The sequence below is a fragment of the Zingiber officinale genome, chromosome 3A (genome assembly GCF_018446385.1).
Source record: "Zingiber officinale cultivar Zhangliang chromosome 3A, Zo_v1.1, whole genome shotgun sequence".
Classification (NCBI taxonomy): Eukaryota; Viridiplantae; Streptophyta; class Magnoliopsida; order Zingiberales; family Zingiberaceae; genus Zingiber; species Zingiber officinale.
Window position 1 is genome coordinate 16,259,376 of NC_055990.1, and position 19,449 is coordinate 16,278,824.

Here is a 19,449-nt window from a genome sequence, read left to right on the forward strand (position 1 = left end):
GGGAGTCACCCCTAGAGTTGATCTTGATGAGTCCCAAATGACCAAGGCTTCAAAGCCTAGGAGGGTCATTAGAAGGGTTGCTAGGGAAGTCATCCCTAGTGAATACTTAGTGAACCCAATGAGCTCCAATAGGTATTGGGTTCCTAGGAGCGTGATTTCATCACGCTAGATGAGTTAGGGTGTGCCAACCTTACTTGACTAGGTAGTTAACCTAATCATGGCAAAAGGTGGCACTTTAGGAATTTTCAAGGTGCAATCAAGCTTTGAAAATGAAATTGAAAATTATTCCTAAGGTGATTAGGATGTGCCAATCACATTTGAGGAGTTCTCTTAGGTCAATTTAATTGGCACATAGTGATCTAAACATCCTTGGTATGTGATTTTAGGTCTATTACACTTAGGAATATAGAATTTATGGCAAAATGATCAAAATTATTAAAAATGGTAACTAAGGCTAGAATTAGGTATTTTCTATACCTTGACATGTTATTTGCCATATATTGTTTGTCATATGCCATGTCATGACATCATATTTAATTCATGATCATTTAAAATGTCATGATAATGCTTAGGTTAGTTAAATGTCATGCTTTATTTAAGTTTCATACTTTATGCCATGACATTATGACATTGGCACATGTTTCCATTTATGATACAATTATATGCCATGTCATCATCTTGTACATTAATGATCAATTAACTTGATTTAAGGATAAGAAACACAATTTGATATGGAGATCAAATTGTTGTTTAGAAAAATGCATGAGAACTTAGAATAAGCTAACCTAAATCCATATCTCACATCAAAATTGACTTGGATGTGTTTTTGATACACCTTAGATGTGTGTGAGATATTAGGATGATGAGTTAGGATCAAGGTGCATAGTTCTTGTACCTAGATGAGCCTAATTCGAAATTGAGGATCATAGGGAAAGCTTATGTACAAGTCATGTACATTTAGCCCAAAGATTATGGTCCTAAATTAAAGAGTTTAAAATCATTTCAAAATTAATTTGAAAAACCTTGATGGAGCTTTTCTAGTAATAGCATTCATCATTGAACAAGTTGATACAAAGATAAGTTAACTTTGAGCTATTTCAAAGACTTTTGAACTTTGTATCAAGATTGAAAAATGGAAGTTATTTTCATAGAAAATTATTTTTCCATGATAGTATATGTTATGAGGAATGTATCATCAAAATTTCACAATTTTTTGAATTTTCTGTGATTTTCTAGAGGTTTCTGAATTTCGGGAGAAGAAAAATTCAGAAATCAGAAATCAGAGTTGTGGACCGATCAGGAGGTTCCCTGATCGGTCCAGGTCTGTGTGGATCGGTCACTGGACCGATCTAGAGGGAGCCTGATCGGTCTGGTGACCGATCAGGGAGTGCCAACCTGCTGAATTTCGACTGTTTGTCTGAAATTGCAGCTGTGGAAGTGGTGTTTTAGAGTTCTAAAGGTTTGAAACTCTCCAAGACATTGTTGGTGCAATGGTCAAAAGGGAGTTGATCTTTAGGGGGAGTTTTACGTATTAGTCAAGGGGAGTTGACTTTTAGGGGGAGTTTTTACTCCTAAAGACTTGAGTGATATGAGATTATCACTAAGTTAATTGTTGAACCTTAGTATCAAGGGGGAAATTAAGAGTTTCAATGAAAGGTATGGGACTTTCATTAGAAAGAAACTCTTGACCTTGATTCACTCTTTTTGATGTGTGTCAAAAAGGGGGAGAGTGTAGGTTTGGGGAGAATGTTCAAGGAAGAACATTAGAAAACCTAAGTTAGGTTATGGTTTTGTCAAACATCAAAAAGGGGGAGATTGTTGGTGCAACCTTAGGTCAAGGTTGACCTGGTTGACCCGACTCGAGTTGACCTGACTCGAGTTGTATTTTGATGTTTGACGAAAACAGAAGAGTTGTATTTTGATGGAAGTTTATGGGTGCAACCCTTGGTCAAGGTTGACCTGGTTGACCCGAGGTGAGTTGACCTGACTCGGAAAAGTCCAAGCAGGGAGCTTGGCACGGGAAAAGTCCAAGCAGGGAGCTTGGCATGGGAAAAGTCCAAGCAGGGAGCTTGGCATGGGAAAAGTCCAAGCAGGGAATTTGGCATGGTGAAAAGTCCAAGCAGGGAGCTTGGCACGGGAAACGGAAAAAGTCCAAGTATGGAGACTTGGCACGGAGAAGTCCAAGTATGGAAACTTGGCATGGGAAGTCGGAGAGGGCTCGGTAGCTCGTTCTCCGGACTGAGGTCAGAGAGGGCTCGGTAGCTCGTTCTCTGGACCGGATGTGGAAAGTCCTGGTTAGTGAAGCCAGGCAGACGGGAAAGTCCTGGTGAGTGAAGCCAGGCAGTGGGAAAGTCTTGGTGAGTGAAGCCAGGCAGTTGGAAAGTCCTGGTGAGTGAAGTCGGGCAATTGGAAAGTCCTGGTGAGTGAAACCAGGCAGACGGAAAGTCCTGGTGAGTGAAGCCGGACAGTTGGAAAGTCTTGGTGAGTGAAGCCGGGCAGATTGGAAATCCTGGTGAGTGAAGCCAGGTGAAAATCCTAGTGAGTGAAGCTAGGTGAAAGTCCTGGTGAGTGAAGCCGGGCAAGGGAAAATCCAGGTGGATCAAGGGTGATCGGACATCTGGTGTTGAGAAGGTCAAGTAGGTCAAGGGAGTGATCGGATACTTGGCACGAAGAGAAAAGTCCAAGTGGGTCAAAGGGATTGACCGGACACTTGGTGGGGAGTCTTAGCAGGTCAAGGGAGTGACCGGACGCTAAGCATGATGTACCAACAGGTCAAGGTTGACCGGATGTTGGTGTGGGAGACTTGGGACTTGGTATTGGGAAAAACCAAGCTCTGGATCGATCTGGGGACCGATCCAGTGATACGGCTGATCGGTCTGGTGACCGATCAGTAACCACAGACCGATCAGTGATCGATCAGAAGGCCGATCAGAAGGAGGCAACAGGCTCGGGAAGGAACAGCTGATCGGTCCGGGGACCGATCAGCCTAGGGCCTGATCGGTCCCCATAACCGATCAGATAGGCTCTGGACCGATCAGGGTGGAGCCTGATCGGTCCAGGCCTAGCCGTTGTGACTCAACGACTAGGCTATTTCGGGCTTCTGTGTTCTGGCCTTTTTGCTTGCAGGTTCGCAGGTTGACTCAGGATATCAGAGGCCATATAAACGAGATCGAGGGCCTCTACAGATCTGCTTCTTCCTCCTCTGAACTGCTGGGCTCTTAAGCTTTGCTGAGCTCCGAAGCTTCGTGTGAGCTTCTTCGACTGTGTTGCTTGTTGGCATTCGTCCGTGAAGTTGGTGCTTCATCCGGGACTTCAGTCGACGAGAAGGCAAGCGAGTATTTGTACATTCATTGTATATTTTGTTCTTGCTCTTCTTTGTATCTCCTGTATTGCTTTTGCAAAACATTGTGGCGAGGTTTCTCCACCCATAAGGAGTGTTACATTAGCCGGTTCTCCGGGGTCTCATCCACCGACGGATTGATCGGATTCGTCCACCTTACGGACACGCCGAGGAGTAGGAGTATCATCTCCGAACCTCATTACATCTTCGTGTTGAGGTTTGCTTCTCCTTTCTCCTTTCTCCTTTCTATTTGTTATTTCTGCTGCGATAACTCGACTTGTAGAAAGAAACGAAGAATTTGGGATCGGCTATTCACACCCCCCTCTCTAGCCGCGATCATCGATCCTAACACAAGGCGCCTCCATGCTGCCGAGTCCTCCGCTTGGATCAGGCTTGAACTGGTCGAACTTCATCTGCTTAAGGCGTCTTATACCCTACCCAAGGCGCCTTCCAAGGCGCCTTATACTCCCTTTAAGGCGCCTCCATGGATGCTTCGCAGCCAGCTCCTGCCTTGCACCCGAGGCGCCTCCAAGCTCCATGGAGGCACCTCGGACATTGTTCATCCGAGGGAAAACTTCATTATTTTGTGCCTGCAAGATATGTTGTTCCAAACTATATCCTGCAACACAAAGTTAGCACAATAAAACAGAAAATAGAGTAATGACAGTCTCCGGACTATTCGGGTATGACTTCGGATTTTCGTCCGGAAATCCTAGGTCGACCCGACGCCTACTGTTCCCTCTACGGGGAAAGCCATGTTAGCACAATCAGTTAACATGGATTTCCATTCGGATTTTCTTTCTCTTTGTTTGCAGCTAACACTCAATGCCATCTAGCTAGAGATGTGCCTCTCTATTGCATTGGTAGAGAACCAAATCAAAATCTATTGAACACCAACAACAACTTTGATTACAGAATTCAGCAACAATCAACACAGATCCAACAAGTCCAGTTTCTGAAATTACAGCTTCTCTTTTCTTTCCTTTTCATTCTTTTTCTCTATTCATGACATCTCTTCTTACTGTGTAAATCTATCTTGCATCTAACACTTTGTTCTTTCATGTAACTTTAACCTTTGCTTCACAATCAGCTCAAAAATGTATTCCAATGCTAAATAGTTAAGGAACCAACATATTTGTTCTCCGATACAAATAGCATTTCCATCTCTAAATTACTGCACTGAAGAGCCACCTCAGTTTCCCTTTTATTACTGCCACAACTGTAATTCTGGATTCTGCTTGCTTTCCAGCCACTATTACATTTTGTTTTCCAGCTTACTGCCTTTAGAACTCATTCCTTTATTGGAAGGAACATGGTCTCATTTCATGTGAACGGCAAGTACAAACAACTTCCAATTCCATTAGCACTCTTTTCGATCAAACAAGCTTCAACAACTTGCCTTCATCATCGCTGTTTTTTTTACATGCCAAGTGACTACTTTTCACTAAATCACTGCCTTCTAAAGCTTGTAATGCATTTTGCTTCTTGAATGGACCAGAACTTCTCCAATTAAGATCCCAATCCTATTTCCTTTCTTTTAATGCCATAGCTCACTCACTTTTCAGTTCCAGTTCCTTAAATCTCCTTCACTGTTTCATTGTTTCAATAATTCCGAGCTTCTTAAATTCATATAAATAATTCAATGACTTAGTGCTGCTCCCAAATATCTTGGTACACACTTGATACACAAATTTCACAACCTCTTCACTACCCTTTCCAACTTCAACTTTAAATGATTCACATATTTACCAAGTAAACTTCATTAATTTGCTCAGAGAACAGTGTCCACAATAGGCACAAAAAATCAGCAACTTCACACAAAAATTAGTGTACGTGATTTCCACCACTTGAGCAATTACACTTCCAAAATACATCAAATCTATATCCCTCACTTACTCCATAGCAGTGATCACTAATAACTTTCCAATGAATATTTCCAATCAAGATTCCCTTGCAACCATTCAACAAAACAATAGGAGCTTCCCCCACACTTAAACCTTGTCAATCTTGGCCAAATAATTCATCATATAACAATCCATGTATCCACATCCAAAGTATTCAATGAGAAAAGTTAAATGATATGACGATTGACACGGAAATTAGCAAGAAATTATGTGGAAGCAAGAAAAACAAATAGATTCACCTTCATAAGAATGATTCTAATGTAATGTGGTTTTGAAAGAATCAAAGCAAATTCTAGACTAACAATCACACAAGTGCATCACACAAATACGCTAAATCCTCACTAGGTATTCAAATTATTATCTCAATTCATCAATGTAGAATCCATCACTAAGTAGTAACTTCATGCAATCTAAGATTCCATTCATGATAATAAATTTCAAAACTTAACAATCAAATTTAGCCGACCCCACCTAGTGGGAAAAGGCTTGGTTGTTGTTGTTGTTGTAACAATCAAATTTAACTAGTTTTCAAAATCTCTAAAATGACATAGAGAAATGTAAGGGATACATTTTATTTCTGAAAACTAAAAAAATTTATTTACAAACCCAACAAGATAACTCAAAAACCAATAAAATTACTAACGTAAACTAAGAGATTATTCATGCATCAAAGTAAAGACATGGTATCTACAATGAAAAATAAAAGGGTGGAATGGAACAAACTCCCCTGAATTTATGATCGTCGAATGCGGTTCAGTAATAGGAGCCAATATGAAAGTGGAATACACTTAATGGTAGTGAGTCTCTTCTTCATGTGATCGATATTGTCAAGTTCAGTCCCCTCCACCGTCAAAGCCTCAAATGTATCCATGACAACTGAAAACATATCCTAGTCTTACCTGAAACAATAATACAAATAAAATCACCAGACGTAGGAAGCTCAAAATACCTAATTCATGGATATATAAAACATTCAAAAATCAAGGCACCAAACAATTTAGTAAAACAATCCTAAGATCACCAAACACCGTAGAAGTCCCGGCAACGACACCAAAATTTGATAAGGTCCAAATTGAGCGTCACGAGTATACTTATCAAATTAACAATGTAATTCCAATAAACCCCTTAACTATACCATGATGTCATAATAAAGAGTCAATCTATGAACTAACAATCGGACGTTTGTCTTAGACTTAGAACTATTTTTGGAGTTTTCATCATTATAATGGGGGGTTGTTTGATTTTTTATTCTAAACCTAACGAATTAAAAGCAAGACAAGTAGAAAACTATATTAATGCTAGAATAAAATCTAACTAAGTGTCAACAATTAATCCAAAACGCATTATCACTCTACGCTATGGGTTTCACTATCAACACAATTAAACTAAGGAATGAAATAGCAAGACACAAATGAATTCTAATCTAAAGCAAAATTAAACTCTAACTTAAAACTTAGCAACTTAACAATTAACCAAGCTTTAACAAGAACTTAAACTAAATTGCACAAATGAAGTACTAGCTACTTAACACGAATAAAGCATCACAAGATAAAGAAATGCTAGATGACTTGAAAAGAACATAACAAATGCAAATTGAAATCTATTCTCGAATTGAAGAAATGCAGGAAACATAGAAACCATCTCCACACCAAACCACCTCTCAAACAAGTCTCTCCTTGCCGTCACACAAGGAAGCTAGGTGAAACCTCACTTCGACAATCGAAGAAGAAGTTCACAGCCACTATACTCAACTCAACCTTCACCAGCACCAAAGGAGACCTCTCCGAGTGATGCTGATGAAGAATAGAGTTGCTAAACACAGAAAATCTGCAATTCTGCGATCTGGACTCTCTGGATCTGTTGGATGGATGATGATGGATGGAGTGTCGTCGGAAGGGACTCAGTAGCACCAGAGGAACGCCGCAGATGCTCACTGATGGAAAGCGGAGCCACCGTCACCGGAGGAACGCCGCTGGAAAGTGGCGGAAGCAGAGAATCGCGGAAACAGAATTGTCGCCGGAGGATCACCTATCTGCGAACTCAGATGATTGGAACCTGGACGCCCGTAGTTGGGAACCTCAACGCCAATGAAACTTGAGTTGGAGAAGATCTGGAAGAAGATGGTGCGTTGTAGTGCGTCACACAATGAAGAAGGTCATGGATGAACAGTAAAACCAAGCCATTGTTCATCCGCTAAAAACTAGGTTTTATACCTTTGTTTAAAACGGGTTTATTTGGGGGTTTAGGTTAGGTTCAAATGCAGCATTAGGGTTTTGTTGAGGTGGGTTTGACTTAGGTTAAGCTCAATAAGTAGGAATGGGTTGAGATAGACAAAGGAGGTTTGAGAATTCGGCTTAAGAAGAGTCCAGGAACCTTACCAACCTAGTATTAGGGTAAACGTTTGATCAACCATTCGATTATGGTGCCACCTTTATGAAGATAAACCATATTTACGGAAAGAAAATGATTATGTTTTAAGTTATGTGATTTTATCCTCTAGTTATTTCATGATTATGTTCGGGTTTATGTTTATGTTTCCATTTACGATTATGTTCAGATTTACATATAGGATTAGGTTCATGTTTATGATTATGTGTAGATTTCTGTTATGGTTATGTTCAGATTCATGCCCTAGTACTGTTTATGTTTATGCACCAGTCATGCTTATATTTATGCACGCTTATGTTTATGCTCCAATCATGTTCATGTTTAAATCATGCTTACGTTTATGTATCAGTTATGTTTGTGATTATGCTTATGTCATGCTTTACTTACGTTATGTATATGCTCTGCAATTAGGGTGATTATGTTCATGTTCAGGTTGTGATCATGCAATGTAAGAAATTTATGGTCAAGAGAAATTAGTAGGATGTGTTCCCCATTAGAACACATGGTTATAGAAAGTAATTAATGCATGGTATGGTTTGAATGAGCTGAGTCCCTCGACTCATAGATTTTAACTATTTCAAGTAATAAGACGAATGAGACAAGAGGCGTTGACAAGTGAGCAGGTTCAAGATCACGACAGTACAATCCGAAAGCCTTCCAATTTAGCTTCCGCATTAGTTAAATGTTCCCTTTTGTAGAACAATTTCTAGAACTATATGACCAGTACCTAATGTGCTAGTAGTTAATTATTTTAAGAAATATTTAAGTACCTTAGTTAAATCGAAAATATGTTATGGTTGTCAGTACATTTATGATTCAGGGCATTCGCATGTTTAAAAAAAATAGTCAGGGACGTTTTAATAATTGTATTTGATATACTACCAAGTCATGTAGGACATGATCCAGATATACTTGGAGACTTGGCTTGGCAAAGGGTACTCATGACTTGATAGCTTACGATCCATGATGATTGAAGAAGTACAACATGACACATCCAAGGGACCATAGGACGAGCATCGGAGTGCAACTAAGCTTAAGGAGGCGAAATGTAGATGAAGGCGTGAACAATGACACAAAGCAAACTAAAGGCTTAGGTGCATCTAAGGGACGAGTGCCCGACGAGAGTTAGCATCGAGACAATATAAAATTCTTTGATGAATCGACAAATATATGCCTAGGAGAGGGTAGATCTTAACTTAGACGGACTTAACCTTTAAAATGGTTGTAATCGATGATCCAACTATTGAAGGGTGCCTTTAGTTCACTGGTGGTTGAGTCGACCAAGTAATCGACTTAAGTGAATTAGCAAGCGAACAGAATATTTTTGTTTGGAATTAAGTTTCGAGTCAGCCAACTTATTGTAGAGTCAACTAGAGGCTAATTAGCTAGCAAACAGAATACTTCAAATTATGGCTAAGTCGATAATCAACTGATTGGGATTAATTGACACATAAAAGAATCTAGTCGATTGATGTGACAATAGAAGAACTGGAGAGAGCCCTTGATATGAAAAAAATTGCACAACAATGTTAGACGATCTAAAGGATACAATACATTAGTCAAATGATAGTGCATTTTAATCGACTAATCAACATCAACACAGCAGAATGGTTAATAGCAAGAGAAGTTGGATGAAGGCTCAAAAAAGAGTCAGGCGGAAGAATCAAGCGTCAGTGTTCCAATATTAAATTGCAAATATTTTGAGCCTTATTGTACACTCCCTTTCCTTCATATTTGAGCTTCAATTGTAATAAATCCAAGTTCTTGTAAGAGGTGTCTTCATCTTCAACCTTCTAGAGTTGTCTAAGAAGTAAAAAAAAAAAATAGTGGTATTTTCGGGAGTAATCGACTCAAGGACAATCAATCGTAGAAATGAGAGTTCCAAACCACATTAAATTGATTGCTAGAATTCTTTTTTTTTTTGTTTAAATTCCATTATGTATTTTCTTCAAGTATAACTTGGTAGGAACTACTATTCATCCTCTTCTTGCTAACTCGACCATCTCTACACCGGTCCTAACATCACTTAGCGGTGCAACTTGACTCCACCCCCAAGATTGTCCCCCATCAAGTTTTATGTACCCTAGATGTACCAAGCCAACAGATCGCTTCACATGTCATTCTTCATTTTCTACCTACATAGTTCGCCTTCATTTAGCTACTATTAACAATGCACCATGACGCTCCTCGTCTTGCAGTCCTTCAGATGTCGCATTCCATCTTTCTTTGAACTCCATCAGACCTCAAGTCGGAAGCCAACTAACTTGGTCATGCAAAGTGAAGCTCCACGAACTTCACCAACACCAACTTGATGCTTCTCATCCTAGAATCCCTCAGATGCCTCATGTAATCCTACTCCAAATTTCATCCGACCTTCGATCCATTAAGCAGATCTCCTTGGTCGCACCAAATCATCATCATCCACACTTGACCTAATCAAGTCACAAGCTCAGTGAGCTCCAGTGCATCCTGTCAAATCCATGCATAGAAGAGTGCTAGAGAAGTGAACAAGTAACAATAAGAGGATAGGAATTTCTATTGAACTTTTCACTGATAAGAAATCTGCAGGAAGGACTTAGCATGTTGCAACTCTAGGTTGATACATTCATTCATAGCATCATTAGCTTAGTTTTGGATCTTGAGTTCATTGGTTCTTGTTTCTTTCCTGTTCAGCCCCCTAAAGTTCCAAACTTCAGTCCTAACCACTTCTGTACAATTTCAAACCATTTCTGATTTTGCAATTTGCTAACATTCAGCTAATCCTTTATTTGAGCTCATCGTTTCTGGTTTGCTCTTGTATTACAATGGAGAACAACAGTTTATACAACTGCCATCCCACAAGTTTTTAATTCTGATTACAACAACTGGAAGTTTATAATCAGAACAATCATTACAACATTCTTCTATAATTTCTGCACAGAAACCATTTGATAGCATATAGCAGTTTCCAGCAGATTCTTTTCTAGCAATTTGAGAGTTTACTGCTTCGTAAATATTACTCCCACTAATAGCTTCTAAAATTTGTTTCTTCATCTGTAATTAAAACTCATTCCTTGTTAAACTAGAAGTACATATCAGTTGTGATGTAAATCCCACAAATTGATTCCAAACAGATTTAAACCAATGCTTCCATATTTTTCTTCATTACTATTTTGGTATCAATTGGCTGTGATTGTCTTCATTTCTTCAGAAAAATGTTACAATTTGAAGTACTTCATAAGTAAAATGGTGCTCACCAATTTAATTTCAAATTCTGTGTCGCATAATAAATTTCCTGCAATTACACTCACCCTATTCAAACAACTCACAATTTTCCATATAAACCATTTGATACTTTCAAAATTCTGTTCAAAGCAATTTAGAAAGGCATAGGAAGAATTGAGACACCATTGGAATTTGTATATGTAAGAGGTTCACTAATTTTCCTCGCTACTTTGAGAGCTGATAAAAGTTCGGTACACACTCGATACAACTCCAACATTGAATTTTGTTTTCCCCTTTACACCTCACTGCTTTGAGTATCAAGAACTACCTTTCCCTTCTTTTCAGATTTAATGATACTCATGATTTAAAATATCGTGTCGAGACGGTCAAAACGTGCAAAACTTCTAGTTCCACCCGACGACTGGCACCGGCACAACCCTGGCACCAAAGCCGCAACAGCTACATCGTGTTGTGCGATCCTGCGGCGTGGCGGAGGGGTCGCTCGACCCCATAACAACGGCAGAGGGGTTGCATAACCCTTCCACTACCACTGTGGAGGCTTCGCGCGACCCTGCGGCCACTACAGAGGGGTCACACGACCACCGCAGTAGCGCCAGATTAGTCACATAATCCTCGAGGCCATAGCTGAGGGGTCGCGCAACCCCGTGGCAACGTCGAAGTCTCGCGAGCTCACGACTGGTGTCGGATTTCAAATTTTTTTAATTAAACTTAAATTAATTATTTTAATCAACTCCATCTAAAGAGGCTTTATTAAACCCCAATAAAATTATCTAATTAATTTTATATTTCATTTATTTTAATTTAAAAATTATTAAAAATTATTTATTTATCTATTTTCATATCTTTTCTTTTTTAAAAAATTATTTTTTATATTAGTTATTTTTTAAATATTTATGTTAAATATTTTGTTTTTTAATTAATATATTTTATATTTAAAAAATATTGAAACTATATCGGCACGATACGGTACCTAAACCGTATCGTTCCAATCTTAGGACCGAAACCTCGGCACGGGTCAAAATTTTAAACCTTGATGATACTATCTTCAAGTGCTTCATGAATGGAAGTGTACTCATAAATTAAATTCTGAATCTTGATCTATAATGATCAGATTACCAGCAGCTACAAATCTCATTGTTTTGCCTCTATATTTGAAATTGCTTGCATTTGTTACATTATTTCAGTCATTCCTAGCTTCCAAATCCAGATATACCGTTAGTAAGGTCATGAAGGGAGAAGAATACTATTTGTTTTTGCAAATACCAGGGCTTCGCTTGGCCTTCTTGCTGATTTTAGTTCTGCTCCTGAAATTTGGTACACCATTGACACTAAAATTCCCACAAACAACTACACTTGATTCCAGCTTCATAGTACAGATTGAGCTTCAGTTGATTTCATTATCATTCCCAAATCTCTTCTTCGACATATGTCTCTTAATGTTTTTAATGTGGTTAACTTCTGAATTCTGTGCAATAGCATTGTGCAGCTCAAATCGAGCAGCCTTTATTTCTGCTTCAGCTCAAGTTCTGATCTCCTTAGAATCTCATTTCGAACTTTTAGGTTTAATCTCCATAATCTATCTCATTTATCAGTCAATCAATACAAGCTTGAATTCAATTCCCTCTTAATCAGATTAATGGACTTAGCCTACATGCTCGCCCCCCACACTTAAAACATTGTCCATCTAGGATAATGTAATACATCATGCTATCCAATTAACTTATGTGCCAACTGATCAATGGAAGAAACAAATATACACCGAATATGGATTGATTCTGAAATTTTTAGAAATTTTCAGTAACTCTATCAGATTTCAGAGTTTCTGAATTATGGATTGGCACCCAACAAGAGTTAATGAAGTTTTGCACTTTACTGCCTCAGTTTCAGAAATTAGTACCCAGATCAAGTTCACCACTTGAAGTTGTTATTGATTAGAAACTGGCAACATCCCTGCATTCCTGTTTCTATTCTTGTTTTTGAGATTCAGAGACCAATTTCAGATGCAACCGAAGGTTGTTCTTGTGTCCTTCCAATCTATGAATTCAGAACCTACTCCAAAATTCTTACCAATTTCCTGAAAAATCAGATTCAAAGACGTTTACAATTTCTTTTCTTTTTCTGTAGATGACATTCGTTGTCTAAACATCTTAAAAATTACATTTATATTGCGTTGGTAAAGAACTGAAACAAGGCTAATGAACTAATTACAGCATCTCTTGATGCTCCACTGCTAGCCATTCATGCATTGTCAACTAAATACTGAATACGGTTTGATTTTCGAAGAATTCAGAAATTTTCAATAGCTTTAACATGTTTCAGAATTTCTGAGATGTTGAAATCTATTAATTCCTGAAAATTACAGATTCCATTAAAGCTTCCTTTGTTATCACTGTCTTCCAAGGTTTCCCCTACAAAACATGTCTCCTAGTGTTTTGATCATTGTAATCCTAAAATTCCAGTTTACTATATTGTAACACCCATGAAATTATAAGATAAGTAAATGGGTGTTATTTGCTTTAGAGCATAAAAGTAAGAAGAATCAAAAGAAAAAGAAATAAGAGAAATAAAAAGAGAGGTGAAGGTTTGAACCTTGGACCTCTCACAAAGGATAGAAATAAAATTTGTATGATAACCACCAGGATAATGAATAACATATGAATGGAAAATGATGGGAATTGTAGTTAAAAGTGAGGATATAATTAAGTAAGGGAACAAGAGAAAATCAAGTAGCTTTCTTCCTCTTGTTTACCTCTTGGTTAAGAAAAGGAATAAGCAAAAGACAAGTTGTCTTTTCTTTTCTTTTTCTCTCTTTTCTCTCTATTTTTCGTGGGAATTAAGAGAGTGAGGATGAGAAGAATTAAGGGAGATGAATGGGGACATATTCTCATTAGGAAAGGATATAAATGAATTAAAGAGAAAGGGAAGCAAAGTTCATCTTTGTTTCTTCCACCTACTTAGCATAAAAAGGAAAGAGAGGAAAGGATTTCATTTTCTTCCTTCTTCCTCAACATTGCCGAAACTAGAGCTCTCCTCCCTCATCTCCAAAAGCCAAGTTTAGGTTTTCTCTCTAAGAGAAAACTAAATTTCAAGAAGGAGCCTTCAAGGTGTACCCTTCCAAGCAACAGAAATCAAAAGGAGTGCTAGAAGAAGAAGCTCTCTTCTTCCTCTTTACCAAGGGTACCATTTCCTTAAGGATCAACAAGTGAACACTATGTAAGCTTCCCCTCACCTGTGGTACAATAGCTCATATGGTTTTCATGAAAATAGATTGCTTAAAAACCTAGGGTTGCTTCATGGAAATTTCGGCCAAGACAAAAGGAAGAGTCTAAGAAATTTTAAACTAGATATGCTTATTATATTTCTTGTGACATGTATCTTATGTAGGAGGTTAATCTAATGTTTCCATGCTAGAATGATTAATGAGAACTTAGATCCATGAACCTTAGACTCTCGGCCAAGCATGAACAAGAGGACTAGGTAAGCTTAAGACTCAAACTAAACATGCTCCCTTGTTCTTGTGTTATGTACCCTATGATAATGGTGTTGTTAACTTTTTATTTTACTTGTATGTTGATTGAAACTCCATTTTCATGCTCATGAATATTCGGCCATGGAAGAACTAAAGGCCTAGGAGAGCTTTAAACCTAAAACTAAGCATGCTATGATTTTTCCTAAGACAAGATATGAAGCTAAAATGTTATGCCCATGATTGTATGTTGGTTTGAACTCTATTTCATGCTTATGAAGATTCGGCCACGTTGAGATTTGAGGCCTAGGAAAGTTTAAAACAAGTTTAAGATGCTCATGACCTTCTTGATGAAATGATATGAAACTAGTTTGATGTTCTTATGTTTGCTTGTTACATAGAAATTTGGTTACATATGACTTTCGGCCACACAAAGTTTTAAGGCTAGGATGCTTAGATTTTAAACTAAGTTTACTCATGTTGTTTCTTGTAATGATGCCATGAAAATTGTGTAGGGTTTCTATGCTTTTAGGCCACATGAAAAAAACAAATCTATGCCTCACATGTTTCGGCCACTATTGGTCTAAAGGCCTAGGGAAACTTAGAACCCAACTTAGATATGCTCATGATGTTTCTTGTAATAAATGCTATGAAATGTGTTTGTGTTTTCCATGCTCTTATGCCACTAGAAACCTAGTTTCCATGCTAACATGTTTCGGCCACCTTAAATTAATAGGCTTAGGAAGTTTGGAACTTGAACCAAATGTGCTTATGATGTTCCTCAAGAAATGTGTAGGATATTGGCTTAAGGTTCAACACTTTCATGCTACTTGTAACCTAGAATGAGGCTTGCTAGGGTTCGGCCATGATAAGGTTAGAAGCTTAGGGAACTTAGAACCCAAACTAAACATGCTCAAGTTGTTCCTTATGAAATCTGATATGATATGAGTTTAGGGTTTACATGTTTGCATGTTGCTTAGAACTTGTTTGCTCTTCATGAAGGTTTCGGCCATGAAAGAATTAGAAACCTAGGAGGGCTTAAAAATTTAGGTTAACATGCTTAGGATCTTTCTTATGATAGGATGTGAAGTTATCATGAGATTATTATGTTTGTATGTTGTCTAGAGTTCATGTCCCTACTCTTGAACTTTCGGCCATAATAGGTTTAGTGACCTAGATGTGCCTCACATGCTATGTTATGAATTAAGAGATGTTATTTAATGATTTCATGTATGATTATGACTTTCTATGATAGGTGATATGTTCATTATGTATGCTTATGATCCATGCATGTGCTATGTGCCCAATTATGCATGCTTTATGATATGATAAATGACATGTTCATTATGTATGCTTATGATCCATGCATGTGCTGTGCGTCCAAATATGCATGCTTTATGATATGATAAATGACATGTTCATTATGTATGCTTATGATCCATGCATGTGCTGTGTGCCCAAATATGCATGTTTGATGATATGTTAAGAAATATGATATGCATGAAATGATAAGAACTATGATATGTATGACATGCTACTTTACTTTATGTATGGCTTGTAACAAGGGTGGGCTCCATAAGCGCCCCGGGGTCGATGGACTAAGAAACGGGCCTCGTTAGGGATGGGCTCCTAAGTGCCCCTAGGTCGATGGACTAAGAAACGAGCCTAGTATATATGCCTTGTAGGGTTCAAGACTTGCTACCTTGGACCTACATAGGACGCGCGCATTTATGTATGTGGTACATGCCGGGGCCCTAATCATGTTGAGATTATGTTTAAGTATGTATATTACAAGTTTTCAAAAGACATATTGCATATGTTTCATGATACATGTTTAGGAATTCACCTTGCATATACTTTATGATTATGCCATGATATTTATGATGATGTTATGTTATGTCAGGATACATTTAATGTTCATGTTAGAATATGCCATGATACTTTATGATGATTATGTTACGATATGCCATGATATGCTGCTTGATATGATGAATTTGTCTCCATGCATTTTGACTTGTGATTTTGATATGCGATACGATTTTTGTCAGTAGGAAAGGAACTTACTGAGCCATGAGTGCTCACAGCTTACTTTCTTGTACCACAGATAAAGGCAATGAATGGATGAACTAGGGGAGTAGCAGGATGGGCTAGAAGGATGTGTGTGGTAGTGGCTTGGCTAAAGGGAAAGACCTACTTTTGTTTAATAAGAAATATGCCATGTTTATGTTATTACTTTATGACTCCATGACATTAAGTATGTGTTGGGTATTATGACTCAAAAATCATGTTAAGTATGCTATGTGGTTTTTTTTTTATGTCCATGGTGATTTTAAAGTAAGGAAAAGTTTTTAAATTCTCTAAGTAAGACTTCCGCTGTAGTAAGTAGATATGTATGTCTAAGTAACCCCGTCCCCTTAGCAGGAGGGGCGGGGCGTTACATATATTACAGCCGCAGTGTGCCAAAATTTCATCTGTTTGCAACAATCCAGCAGCCTGATTTAAATTCAGCAACTTGACCAATAGTAGCTGCAAAGACTCCAAGATGGCATTAATCCCTTATTTTCTCTCTAAATTCAGGAGTTCACATCCAAGAAATCAAATTCAGCAAAGATGACGAAATGAACAGACAACAGCTTCCATTAAGTTACAGAAATCTAATTCAGTTTTTAACAAGCAAGATTCTCTACATTTCACATTTCAAAAACCAAGTTCAGCAGGAACTCAATGAATTAGGCTGTCAAAGGTTTTATAATTTCAGAATTCAAATTCAGGCAGATATTAATTTTCTGGATTGTAGCTTCAGAAATCAGTTTCCCAAAATTTTCAGCTTTTGAATCACAAGGAATTTGAGGAGAAGAGAACACCAGATGTCTATCACAAAGGATCAAAAGCTTCATTTAGACCTCTCAATAATTATAATGCACACCAAAATTGACACCCAACAACTAAAATCCAATTCACAATTCAACTTCTTAACAAATTCAGTTGCCACTTAATGGACTTGCAAGTTTTGAAACATAGAGCAATTGGGAAGGGAAAAAAAACACCAACCAACGAGTAATCAAAAACTCTACTATAATTCTTTGGTAATTAGGGAGCTCCAGCAAGAGGTTGTTACTCATAGGCTAGGTTGATACAAAGTACACTGTTGAAAATAATCCCCATATTTCTGATCAGTTAACATGGCTTTCCATTCGGATTTTCTTTCTCTTTGTTTGCAGCTAACACTCAATGTCATCCAGCTAGAGATGTGCATCTCTATTGCATTGGTAGAGAACCAAATCAAAATCTATTGAACACCAACAACAGCTCTGATCACAGAATTCAGCAACAATCAACACAGATCCAACAAGTCCAGTTTCTGAAATTATAGCTTCTCTTTTCTTTCCTTTTCATTCTTTTTCTCTATTCATGACATCTCTTCTTACTGTGTAAATCTATCCTCCATCTAACACTTTGTTCTTTCATTTAACTTATTACACTTCCAAAATACATCAAATCTATATCCCTCACTTACTCCATAGCAGTGATCACTAATAACTTTCCAATGAATATTTCCAATCAAGATTCTCTTGCAACCATTCAACAAAACAATAGGAGCTTCCCCCACATTTAAACCTTGCCCATCTTGGCCAAATAACTCATCATATAACAATCCATGTATCCACATCCAAAGTATTCAATGAGAAAAGTTAAATGATATGACGATTGACACGGAAATTAGCAAGAAATTATGTGGAAGCAAGAAAAACAAATAGATTCACCTTCATAAGAATGATTCTAATGTAATGTGGTTTTGAAAGAATCAAAGCAAATTCTAGACTAAATTTCACACAAGTGCATCACACAAATACGCTAGATCTTCACTAGGTATTCAAATTATTATCTCAATTCATCAATGTAGAATCCATCACTAAGTAGTAACTTCATGCAATCTAAGATTCCATTCATGATAATAAATTTCAAAACTTAACAATCAAATTTAGCCGACCCCACCTAGTGGGAAAAGGCTTGGTTGTTGTTGTTGTAACAATCAAATTTAACTAGTTTTCAAAATCTCTAAAATGACATAGAGAAATGTAAGGGATACATTTTATTTTTGAAAACTAAAAAAAAGTATTTACAAACCCAACAAGATAACTCAAAAACCAATAAAATTACTAACGTAAACTAAGAGATTATTCATGCATCAAAGTAAAGACATGGTATCTACAATGAAAAATAAAAGGGTGGAATGGAACAAACTCCCCTGAATTTATGATCGTCGAATGCGGTTCAGTAATAGGAGCCAATATGAAAGTGGAATACACTTAATGGTAGTGAGTCTCTTCTTCATGTGATCAATATTGTCAAGTTCAGTCCCCTCCACCGTCAAAGCCTCAAATGTATTCATGACAACTGAATACATATCCTAGTCTTACCTGAAACAATAATACAAATAAAATCACCATACGCAGGAAGCTCAAAATACCTAATACATGGATATATAAAACATTCAAAAATCAAGGCACCAAACAATTTAGTAAAACAATCCTAAGATCACCAAACACCGTAGAAGTCCCGGCAACGACACCAAAATTTGATAAGGTCCAAATTGAGCGTCACGAGTATACTTATCAAACTAACAATGTAATTCCAATAAACCCCTTAACTATACCATGATGTCGTAATAAAGAGTCAATCTATGAACTAACAATCAGACGTTTGTCTTAGACTTAGAACTATTTTTGGAGTTTTCATCATTATAATGGGGGGTTGTTTGATTTTTTATTCTAAACCTAATGAATTAAAAGCAAGACAAGTAGAAAACTATTTTAATGCTAGAATAAAATCTAACTAAGTGTCAACAATTAATCCAAAATGCATTATCACTCTATGCTATGGGTTTCACTATCAACACAATTAAACTAAGGAATGAAATAGCAAGACACAAATGAATTCTAATCTAAAGCAAAATTAAACTCTAACTTAAAACTTAGCAACTTAACAATTAACCAAGCTTTAACAAGAACTTAAACTAAATTGCACAAATGAAGTACTAGCTACTTAACACGAATAAAGCATCACAAGATAAAGAAATGCTAGATGACTTGAAAAGAACATAACAAATGCAAATTGAAATCTAT